A 12,312-nucleotide genomic window follows, 5' to 3' on the forward strand; every position below is an offset into this window, starting at 1 on the left:
TATAAAGGATGAAATAAAATAAGTCAGTTTTTTCTGAGACCACTAACAGTTTCCATACCCAAATAGACTGAAGGCTTCTGTCTCTATGGAACTGTTGGTAACAGTGTGTTCCTATAGCTATAACTATCTGTCTGGTTTTTCAAAGAGTTAAAAGCCAGTGAAGAAATATATTCATTTGAACCTCCTTCCTAACTATTGCCCATCAATTAAATTTGTTATGAGTCTGACCAATCATGCTTTCTCCACAATATCATATGACATCCCTCTCCTTTACTATATTTGTACTATCCTTGGCAGGTTTTCACTAAGACATGAGCTAGATTTTTTTTTCATCTTCTCAGAATACCACCAAACTCATGCAATTATGTTCCCGTCTACAATGGGGTAACTGGTTTTGTAGTATATTAAACATTTGGGATTTAATGGAACCCAGCCTTGAATGTTAACTTCCATCTTTCATCATCAGAGCACATTGAAATGGTCATAGAAGAGCTGGAAATGGATTCTTCCGTGATAGGTTGGTTCCATTCTTACAGGTCTTTCTACGGACTGTCTCTTGCCATCTCTGTTTTCCTTTTTCAGAAAGCCCTCAAGAAGCACTTGCCATCTAAGTCACTCTACAAACGTCCCTATTTCAGACTTTCAGCGTAGAACCGAGCAAAGGAGGAAGTACAGAGTAGTCAGGTGCTGCCCATGTAACTATGTCCTCTACTAGATTTCACCCTACCCAGGAACTGCACCCAGATTACTGGCTGCATGAGATGTAATGAGCTAATAGTATCCCCCAAAATATGCATCTGCATATGAACTTCAGGACTACTTCTCTAGAAATGGAACCTTCAAAGGCAAAATTTGATAAGAATGTCATGGTTAGGTAATCTTAGGGTTAGGCTGGTTCAATAACAAGGACGTACTGAAATTACTATCTATCTAGTGACACATATTTCCCTTCTTCTGTCCTCTCACAGGAAATATCTTTCCAGGATATTTTCCTGACTTTCCATTCATTCTTTTGCTAGTAAACAGTTTGTTTTAGTGCTATTAACTTTGCTCACACAGCATTTCCTGATCTCTTGCTTTTTACTCTGACACGTCAGCAGCATTTCTACAAGGGTGTCCACCCCTAAGAACAGCCCTTCTTGAATCTTTGTTTCAGCCAGCAAGTTTTTAGAGTCATTAAAGCTAATGAACATATTTTTTCGGAAACCACCATTTGGGCTAAATAGGCCAAATAACTGTTAGGCCATTTCTCTACCCTCAGAATCAACCAAGCTGATAAAATAGGGTTTTTTCAAGATTTATTTATTTTTTGGTTATGTTATGCGTGGGTGTTGCTGTGTGCATATGCAAATGAGTTCAGTGGCCATAGGAGCCAGAGGAAGGTGACAGAGCCACTAGAACTGGAGTTCCACAAGGTCGGAAGTCACCTGACATGGCTGCTGGGAACCAAATCCAGGTCCCGAGCAAGAACACAAGCATTCCTAACTGCTGAGTCATCTCTCCAGCCCCAAGACACTACTGTAACATCAGTTTAACCCCAGGTTTCCAGTTCTGCATAAAGCACAGCCTTGACTAACTAGTCAGATCAAGATAGGGAACTTTGGGGGAGATTGATTCCCAATTTTCTAAGAAAGCGCCATATTGATTTCCAAAGTGGTTGTACAAGCTTGCATTCCCACCAGCAGTGGAGGAGAGTTCCCCTAGCTCCACATCCTCTCCAGCATAAGGTGTCTTCAGTGTTTTTGATCTTAGCCATTCTGACAGGCGTAAGGTGGTATCTCAGAGTTGTTTTGATTTGCATTTCCCTGATGATTAGGGATGTTGAGCAGTTCCTTAAATGTCTTTCGGCCATTTGAGTTTCCTCTGTTGAGAATTCTCTGTTTAGTTCTATAGCCCATTTCTTAATTGGACTGTTGGGCATTTTGATGTCTAATTTCTTGAATTCCCTATATATTCTGGATATCAGTCCTCTGTCAGATGTGGGGTTGGTGAAGATCTTTTCCCATTCTGTAGGCTGTCGCTTTGCCTTGTTGACCGTATCCTTTGCTCTACAAAAGCTTCTCAGTTTCAAGAGGTCCCATTGATTGATTGTTTGTCTCAGAGTCTGTGCTACTGGTGTTCTATTTAGGAAGTAGTCTCCTATGCCAATGCGTTCAAGACTACTTCCTACTTTCTCTTCTAGCAGGTTCAGAGTAGCTGGATTTATGTTGAGGTCCTTGATCCACTTGGACTTAAGTTTTGTGCACGGTGATAGATATGGATCTATTTGCAGCCTTCTACATGTTGATATCCAGTTTTGCCAGCACCATTTGTTGAAGATGCTTTCTTTTTTCCATTGTGCGCTTTTGGCTTCTTTGTCAAAAATTATATGTTCATAGGTGTGCGGATTAATGTCAGGGTCTTCAATTCGATTCCATTGGTCCACATGTCGGTTTTTATGCCAGTACCAAGCTGTTTTTATTACTGTAGCTCTATAGTAGAGCTTGAAGTCAGGGATCGTGATGCCTCCAGAAGTTGTGTTATTGTACAGGATTCCTTTGGCTATCCTGGGTTTTTTGTTTTTCCATATGAAGTTGAGTATTATTTTTTCCAGGTCTGTGAAGAATTGTGTTGGTATTTTGATGGGGATTGCATTGAATCTGTAGATTGCTTTTGGTAAGATTGCCATTTTTGCTCAACCACACCATAAGAGCACTTGTTCAGTTATGTTCATATCAGCATTGTTTGTAATAGCCAGAACATGGAAACAACCCAGATGCCCTTCAACTGAAGAATGGATAAACAAAATGTGGTACATATACACAATGGAATACTACTCAGCAGAGAAAAACAATGGCATCATGAGGTTTGCAGACAAATGGATGGATCTAGAAAAAATCATCCTGAGTGAGGTAACCCAGACTCAGAAAGACAAACATGGTATGTACTCACTATAGCAGGATACTAGACATGAAACAAGGATGACTTGTCTGCTACTCACATCACCAGGGAGGCTACCTGGAAAACAGGACCCCAAGAAAGACACAGGGATCACCCAATGACAGAGAAATGGAATGAGATCTACATGAACAGCCTGGACATGAGTGGGGGTAATGAAAGGCGAGGGTTGAGGGAAAGAGAGCTTGGGGGAGCGGGAGATCCCAGCTGGATCAACAACAGAGAGGGAGAACAAGGAATAGGAGACCATGGTAAATAAAGACCACATGAGAATAGGAAGAAGCAAAGTGCTAGAGAGGCCCACAGAAATCCACAAAGATACCCACACAACAGACTGCTGGCAGAGGTCGAGAGACAGCCTGAACTGACCTACTCTGGTGATGGGATGGCCAAACACCCTAATTGTTGTGCTAGAAACCTCATCCAACTACTGAGGGATCTGGATGCAGAGATCCATGACTAGGCCCCGGGTGGATCTCTGGGAGTCCAATTAGCGAGAATGAGGAGGGTTTATATGAGCGAGAATTGTTGAGACCAAGGTTGGATAAAGCACAGGGACAAATAGCCAAATGAATGGAAACACATGAACTATGAACCAATGGCTGAGGGGTCCCCACTGGATCAGGCCCTCTGAATGGATGAGACAGTTGATTGGCTTGATCTGTTTGGGAGGCACCCAGGCAGTGGGACCAGATCTTGTGCTCATTGCATGAGTTGGCTGTTTGAAACCTGGGGCCTATGCAGGATTGTTTGGCTCGGCCTGGGAGGAGGGGACTAGACCTACCTGGACTGAGTCTACCAGGTTGACCTCAGTCTGTGGGGACGGCTTTGCCCTGGAGGAGATGGGAATGGGGGGGGGGGGGGGGGTTGGGGGGAAGGTGAGGGGGACGGGAGGGGGGAGAACAAGGGAATCCGTGGCTGATATGTAGAACTGAATTGTATTGCAAAATAAATTAATTAAAAAAAAAAAAAAAAAAAACTCAAAAAAAAAAAAAAAAAAAAGATAGGGAACTTTAAAAAAAAAATGGCTGCTGTCCCAATCTAAGCTCTTGCATCTAATAAAGAAGGTGGTTAGCTGATTTCTCCTTTTTTGGTCATATTACAGGAAATCTGGCGAGGAAGTGTACACCGTAAACAAGCAGGGGCTCAGGAAATCTCTGTCTTGGTTGCCCAGAAAGGCAAAGGTGAGATGTAATCTTCAGCATCAGGAGAACCCAGGAAAAGAGGGAAGTGCTCTCTGCTGAGAAATTACAAAGGAGGCCCAAACCAAGGGATGCCTCCAACTTGCCACTAGATAGACAACTAATGAGAAAGAGAAAAATCTTGTGGGAGCAAAGTCCACCTTCTATAAACACGAAGCACAGGCACCATTCAAACAGGAGATAAGAGCATGCCTGACTATGGAGGAAGAGCCAAATCCAGACAAGCTCATTCCAACAGGGTGCAAAATACCTTCTGTCCAAGAAGGTAAATAAAATCAGGGTAGTTGGGGCTGGGGAGACGATTCAGTGGGTAAGAGTAAGCACATGGCCTAAGTTAGAATCCCCAGCACCCGCGGTGGAGGTCAGTTGTTTTCCACAGTGTAGACACTAAATCCCTGATGAGTGAATCAGTTCTCATTCTCTGGGTGAACCGCTCTGCTTCTCAGCCTTCTTCTCTTCTATTCTCAGCCTTTTCTGGTATCATAATAAATATGTGTTCACTCTGAACATCCAGCACGCAAGACCCTGGTCCAGAACTCTCACATGGACTTATCAGTCAGTTACCAGATGAAGCAGCTTCACTTTCTATCCCCATTTTACAGATGTGAAAACCAAAGTGCCCAGAGATGAGATGGTCTGGAATCACACCTCTGTGAGAAAAATCAATTCTAATATTAAAAGTATGTCTCCATGCCTACATGCTGAGCCAAGGCTCTGAGATTCCTCTCTGTCCATAGATACTGTTCTCTTCTCCTCGCTGTAAAGCTGTTGGGAAACTTAAGTACCATCTCAGGATTCATATTGGCATTCAATCAGTGCCTCGGGTGCAAGCATCTGACCAGCTCTGATAACAGTGACTGTGAGATCTCTTCCAGCCTCATCAGATCCTGCTGGGACCTCATAAGCTGGACTCAGTCCCAGACAATAAACCCAATGGGCAGAGGAGCCAAACCCCGGCAGAAGTATGCAATCCTGTTCCACTCACCATGTACCCAGGAAGCACTGCAGCTCTGGAAGGCAAGGAAAAAAACCAAAAGGGGGGTGGGGCATGCCTTAGGAACAGAGCAGGAAAATCAATAGGAAGGTGGGTCTTTCAAGAGTCCCTGGGTATGAAAAGAGAGAGAGAGAAAGAGACAGCAGCAGGGCCTGCTGGAGGGTGGACTTCAGTGGCTGAAGTGTCTACCATTGACCAACGAGGTAAATCAAATCTGCTGCCAATACATTCTTCTGCTGTCCAGATAAAAACGGCAGACTAAGCCGCTGAACTTTCACCCTTCACCCCCGCTCTTCAAGCCAAAGTACAGATTAAAAAAAATCAATAACCCCAATCGATGGGAAAATATTTTTAGTCTCTAACTGAACGATATGTTTTGACAAGGCCAAGGAGGCGCACAAAAGAATGGCAAAAGATAAAAGGCAGAAAATTAGGAATTTTCTTTATTGGGTGCGGTGGAAGCACCAGCCGCTCTCTCTTACCCCAGCGACATCCGTCCAAATTATCCTCTCAGTGAAGAGATAAAGTGTAAGGAGACGGGTTTACAAAAATGGAACGATTCACCACCGAGCACCTTACAACCTGTGATTGCTACTGTTTTCTGTTGCCATTTCCAAGAAGGCAATCTAGACACGCCCCCCGTTCAGTTGAAGGGAAGCAAGTCCCCAGTGTGGACAGAGCAAACAATGAATCTGCAGGGCCCTCTGCCTCCACCCCAACCTGAGATCACATCCACCACTAAACACGTCAGAAAGTGTTTAGAATCCTCCCAATTTGGCTCCATTTCCTCGCAAAATATCCACTGTTTTTCATAACCCAGGACCCTTGAGGCACTTTCATAACTGAGCAAATTAAACACATCGTATCAGTGGGTCCTGTGCAGCCTTGAGCGGTGATTTATATTTTGTGCCTCTCCTGAGCTGGCTGTATTTCCTAAAATTATTTCACTTTTTTCCACCTCTATTGAATAAAAGTGATGAAGAAACATGATACCCAGAAGGATATAAACAGGAGTCATGCAGCAAGGCTGTTTGTTTTCACACGAGAAAATCCTGGAACCAGGAAACAGCCACAGCAACCAATTAACATGTTCAATTATTCATCCCCATCACAACTGGTAAAGAGATAGATTTATGGGATTCAAAATCTATATAAACCCGATAGACTGAGATTGGGAGCACCAGCAGACCATTTTGCTTATTTATGCATTTTTTTCCCTCTGATATCAATACCCCATCTCTTGTCCCATGGCCTTTGAAGTGAATTTAATGACTGTCATTTGACTACAATTCCGTATTTGGTTCTTTTATTAGAAGTTTAAATATACATTCCTTTTATAAACACAGACTCAGGCTGAGGGTCACCACTACATGCTGGCAGCCAATTCAACCCACAAAAATAAACTCAATCAATTCAATAAAACAGACTATGAGGCCAACACTTTGACATCATGTGTTTTTGGCAGGCAAAGCATAGCCACTCAAAGCTACGTGATTGGCCAGTTCTGACGCTGTTAGGAAGTCACCCTGTCCTTAAGATCAACAGGACCACACAGCAGCTATCATTTTGGAGAATGAAGAAGTGTAAACAGGCCAGTTTTCCAAGACTGCCCCATAAGATCACACACCCAGCCTTGTACTTGTGGATCCTATTTACCCAAGTAGCAGAAATCCTCTTGAGCTGTGGCTACCATCTCCTAACAGGCTCCCAGTAGACTTAGACCTGTCACGACTGTTAACAATGTGCTTCCATTTCTCTAACGATAAAATCATGCAACCTCTCTTCTCTTTCCTGAGTGTCGGCTATATACACCGGGCTCTCTATGCCTAGCACCTTTACAAGCCTGATTTCATGTGTCCTCAGAACAAGCCTACAAGATAAATAGTACTAATTCAAAATTGCACAAAAGATGAAACAATTACCTAGGACGACACCAGCTAAGTGCTAGAGACAGTGGATAAATCAATGTCTGTCTGATTCTGACATCTACACCGCTATCTCATTCATCTATGTTTCTACTACCAAGACAGACTAGATCGGATCAGATTCACTGTCTATAGGGGTTGAAATGACCATGGACTTGTAGCTGATGATATCTCATTCGTCCTGCCATCTTCAAATGAACATGATGAGCACTTGAAAGCCATTAACTATAATGAATGCATTCATTATTTTAGATCCAAGATATTTACATAGCTACATGTCCTGATAAATTCACATCAGGACCTTGGTTAAGGAATTCTTGTCCTAGCAAAGTAAAGGATTAATGTACTCTAAGTGCACATAAGGGCATCCTGAGTATACTTCACTGGGAAAGCTGGAATCCAGAGTACTGATGAGGTCCACAAAAACATCTTTCCTTGGTGTTTAATTTTACAATATTAAACTGCCTTCTTTCACACATTTCCCCCAAATGGCTGTCCATAAAATGCCATACTTCCATTTGCCTACTTGTTTAGTCCTCTTTTCAAAGTGCCTCGAGTATTCTGGGTATGCATTCTCTCCTTTTGAGGCTCCCTGGAATAGCTGTGACGGTTGACTGTTGAAGCGCTAGTAATTGAAATGAGTTGGTAATTACGACATTGAATGCTTTCTCTGTAGCCAGGGAAGTGTGATGAGCACTTGAACTAGCTAACAGAAACACATCAAGCCACTGCCAGGAGAGCTATCATAAAAATCCATGATTATTACAATCTTTAGTTGGCAAGTCACCACCTTGAAAACCCAGAATGGCACCAGCCATCACCATCACCTCCTCATTCTGTTGATCCTTTTCTTACTATTCAGAAGCTTTTTAGTCTGATGTCCGCCCACCTGACGACTCTTGCTTGAATTGCTTTGTTATATCCAAAGTCCATGGCCAAGGCCAAAGTTTCTCCCATTTCCTCCCAGGACTTTACTGTTTCAGCTCCAGTTGAAACATCAATCCCTAATCTGTTTTCAGGAGATTTCTGTACAGTTCAAAATAAGGATGTGATTTCTTTTGCTTTGCCTTTCCTTCTCCTTCCCTCCCTCCCTCCCTACCTTCCTTTCCTCTAATTCTTGTCGATATCTAGTTTCCCCAGCATTGATTACTGGGGACAGTTTTGCTTTCCCACTTTGTCCTCTTATCATCCCTGTCAAGGGTTAGTACATACTTGGGCTTAGGTCTAGGCTCCCCATCCTGTTCTTTGTTCTAGAGGTCTATCTGGCAATGCCATACTGTTTTAATCATTTTAGCTCTATAGGATGCTTTTTAATTTGGTTGTATAGTGCTTCCTGTTTTGTTCATTCTTACAGCTGTTTTGGTTACTGAGGAAATTTAAAGGCTCCATATGAACTTTATAATTGTCTTTTCTGTGTAAAAGGTGCCATTGAGATTTTCGTGGTAATAATCTCAAATCTGTAAACCAGATTGGGTAGAAAAACACTTAAATGATGATCATTCTTATAGGCTATGAACAATTTTTACATTTATTAATTTGTGTCTCTTTTAACTTCTTTGATCTATGTGTGGAAGTTTTTAGTACAGAAGTCTTTCACCTTATTAGTTAAGTTTATTCCTAAGTATTTTAGTCTCTCTAATGGTGTTGTAAATGGGAATGTGTAGCTAGAGTTTTCCTGCCTGACCCACAGTCAGGACAAATCTCTCTCACCTGCCAGTCCCACAGCCACTCAGACCCGACCAAGTAAACACAGAGACTTATATTGGTTACAAACTGTATGGCCGTGGCAGGCTTCTTGCTAACTGTTCTTACAGCTTAAGTTAATCCATTTCCATAAATCTATACCTTGCCACATGGCTCGTGGCTTACCGGCATCTTCACATGCTGTTTGTCATCGTGGCGGCTGGCAGTGTCTCTCTGACTCAGCCTTCCACTTCCCAGCTTTATTCTCCTCCTTGTCCCGCCTACACTTCCTGCCTAGCCAATGGCCAATCAGTGTTTTATTTATTGACTAATCAGCAACACATTTGCCATACAGAACATCCCACAGCAGGAATGTTCTTGAGTTTATTTTTGAACGGTTTATTCTCAGGTATAGATACATGACTGGTTTTGTGTTTTGACTGTGTGCTGGAAGCTACCTTTGTTCATTCATTAGTGCCAGTTATTTTGTGGTATATTTGTGACCTTTCTACATATCAGATCAAATCATCTCTGGTAATGATGTGTTCAACTTATCATTCCTATTATTAAAGTTAACATCTCTCATTTGCTTTTTATTTTCCAGGATCATTAAAGGGATCATCTTATTAAATTACCAAAAAAATTTCTTAAGTAAGAAAATTAAATAATCAAAGATTAGAGAGATTGAAACTATCTTTCCATGCATGGCAGAGCTGAAAAGTAGGACTCTTATCTCTGGGGTAATGGCAAGAAAAAAAGTCTTGGGGCTGGATCAACTGCTCAGACATTAAGAGCCCTTGCTCCTCTTCTAGAGGAGCAGAGTTCAGTTCCCAGTATCCATATCCAATGGCTCACAGCATCTGTAACTTCAAGTCCAGGGAATGTAACACCTGGCCTCCACAGGCACCAAGCACACATGTTGCATGAGCACACATATGGGCAAAATACCCCACACATGAAATAACAAAACAATCTTGAAAAGAAACAAGGTTCTACAAGGTCAGGAGGAGGAAGGTACTATCTAGAAGTCAAGTGACAACTCAAGCCTCCTTTCCAAGGGTGTCTTTTACCTTGAGGTTACCCAGATATACCAGCAAGCTATTTCTAAATCAGCCACAACTAAAAAGAGGAGTCAATCGATTTCAAAGCCAGTGTTGAGTAGAATAACCCTGGAAATATCCAACTTGAAAGATCACCCTGATGCAAAGGGCTGTTTAAAGAGCTTCCTAAGCCGGGCGGTGGTAGCGCACGCCTTTAATCCCAGCACTCGGGAGGCAGAGCCAGGCGGATCTCTGTGAGTTCGAGGCCAGCCTGGTCTCCAAAGCGAGTTCCAGGAAAGGCACAAAGCTACACAGAGAAACCCTGTCTCGAAAAAAAAAAATAAAGAGCTTCCTAGACTTGGGACGGACTTCACAAAACCAGCAGGGGCATGCTTCAGGGTGATTCCTTCCACCACTCTTCTGAAGATATCCTGGTGTGGAATTTCTAATACTATCAGATCCTAGGACTTCAGATTCCCAGATCATGACCTTTAATGGTGATTGTGTTTGTGGCATGTCACATCAGCTGGGATTGGAGGAAAGCTAGAGAGACAGACAGGGGTTCAAGAGGCATCTTCCAATGGCTTCTCAAAAAGTATCTGTGCTCTGCACCTGAAGGCTCCCAGCTTGTCATAACACTTTCCCAACACACAAGATCACTTTCCAGGCTGGGAAAACCAAAACTGTAGAGGTGCAATGTGACACTGATGTCCTGTGAAATGATTGCTACAAACTCACCTCTGAACTTGAACAAGTAGACTTCATTTGTAGAGGAAAGTGGGGACAGGTCCCCTGTGGGAAAAAATGAGGCAACTGCACTGGCATCTTTATGTAAGTGTTTGCATAAATGTATTTGCAAATGTTTATGCAAGTGTTTACTGGATAAACTCTGTGTTTGGACTATATACATCAAATATTACCCTTAATTCAATTTTGAAATGCAACTTTTTTCCCTAAACTTGCTTCAGTAGTTCCAAAAAGATGGAATCCAAATCTGATTCATCCTTCCTCCCACCTGTCAGTCATTGCTTGGCACAGAATAGGTACTGAATTTGGTCTTGATAAATTAAAAAAAAAAAAACATTGATTTTATAAATGTACAGTTACCTTTGTCCTTTTGTCTAAACCATAAATCAGTGTGATAATCAAGCCACATGGCTGAATTACATACAATCCAACCTGCCATATTCTTTCTCCATAGCTCTACAACTTCCTCAGAGGGTAAAAATGTTCCCCATAGGCTCACCTGTTTGAAAATTGGTCCCCAGCAGGTGGTGCTGTTTAAGAAGGTGGTGGAAACTTCAGAGTGGGAGAAGCCTTTCTAGAGGAAGTGGGTAACTTGTGGGGTGGGCCTTGAGATCTGATGGCCTGGCCTCACTTCTTGCTCACACTCAGCTTCCTAACTGCTAATACAATGTGACTACCTGCTTCCTGCCCTTGTACCATGCCATCCCTACCAGGATAGAATGTACACCCTCATACTACAGCTTGATTAAACCTTTTTCTTTAATTGCTTCTTGTCAGCTATTTTGTTACAGTAACCAGGAAAGGAAATAACATAGATAGGAACTCATTTCATCATCTTGGGGGCCACAGGAAAGAGCCATGATCAATAGAACCAGGTAGATGTTTGAAATCTGATGAGTCCCAGTACTGTTATGCAGCACCTGATGGTATTATTTTGGAAGTAATCTGGGTATAACCTGGGAATGGTGTTTACAATGGACCCAGGCATCATTCTGTGGAGCCTTTCAAAGAGGCACAATGCTTCAGAGCCAAACTAAGGAGTTCAAGCCCCATAACTGACAAATGGAGAAGCACAGCCCAAGAGAACTGAACCTGCCTGAGCTCACACAGCAGGCAGAGGGCAGAACCAGCCTGTCTTTTCATCCACTCTACATCCCACCTCATCTTCAGTTCTTCATTTAGTGCCTCCCTGACCTCCCCAGGGAAAGGAGACCCTTCTCCTACTCACCCTCAATATCATGCCTTGGAGACTTGTTTTCAGTGTTCTGTAGTCGCATCCACTCTTGCCCAGGACTGTATGGAATCGGTAACTTGTCAGGCACTGAATGGCCCATAAATATCTATGAAATAAGTAAGTGAACGAGTGAATGAATGAACATACAAACTCCTCACAGTGCATTCTCATTACTGTATATAGCTTTAATTTACTTATATAGAGAGAAAAATCCATCACAAACAAATCTTTTATTTCCATTCAAAATAACTAATGAAAAAAACATCTTTAAGACTGAATTAAAACACTTTTTGAAAAATGAGTAGATGTTTCTAGCATGTCTGGACACTCACTCTTGAGACCTCTGATTCCTCACAAACTACCACTCCTTTTCCTTATCTTCTTGTCTACAGCCTGCCACACAATGATAATAGTGGGTAGTAGGGCATCAAGACATCATTTAGTGAATACATGTGGCCAATGATTATAATTTATAATGACAAATTATCTATATAATCATTCAAGTTGTTACCCAGAATTTAGAGGGTAGGTTTTCTGTAGAATGAGCCAT

At 42.3% G+C, this 12,312-nt stretch overlaps 1 long non-coding RNA gene across 1 annotated transcript in view; it reads right to left on the minus strand.

Annotated features, from left to right (window-relative positions):
- The window catches only part of LOC128104440 (uncharacterized), a 31,191-nt gene extending 19,350 nt beyond the window's left edge, over positions 1-11,841 (minus strand). The window contains exon 1 of the long non-coding RNA XR_008216004.1: positions 11,757-11,841. This is a non-coding gene — a long non-coding RNA (uncharacterized LOC128104440). The remainder of the gene's footprint in view (positions 1-11,756) is intronic.
- Positions 11,842-12,312: the final 471 nt, after the last annotated feature.

Source organism: Peromyscus californicus, unplaced genomic scaffold, assembly GCF_007827085.1.
Source record: "Peromyscus californicus insignis strain IS unplaced genomic scaffold, ASM782708v3 Scaffold_11__1_contigs__length_118956290, whole genome shotgun sequence".
Taxonomy (NCBI): domain Eukaryota; kingdom Metazoa; phylum Chordata; class Mammalia; order Rodentia; family Cricetidae; genus Peromyscus; species Peromyscus californicus.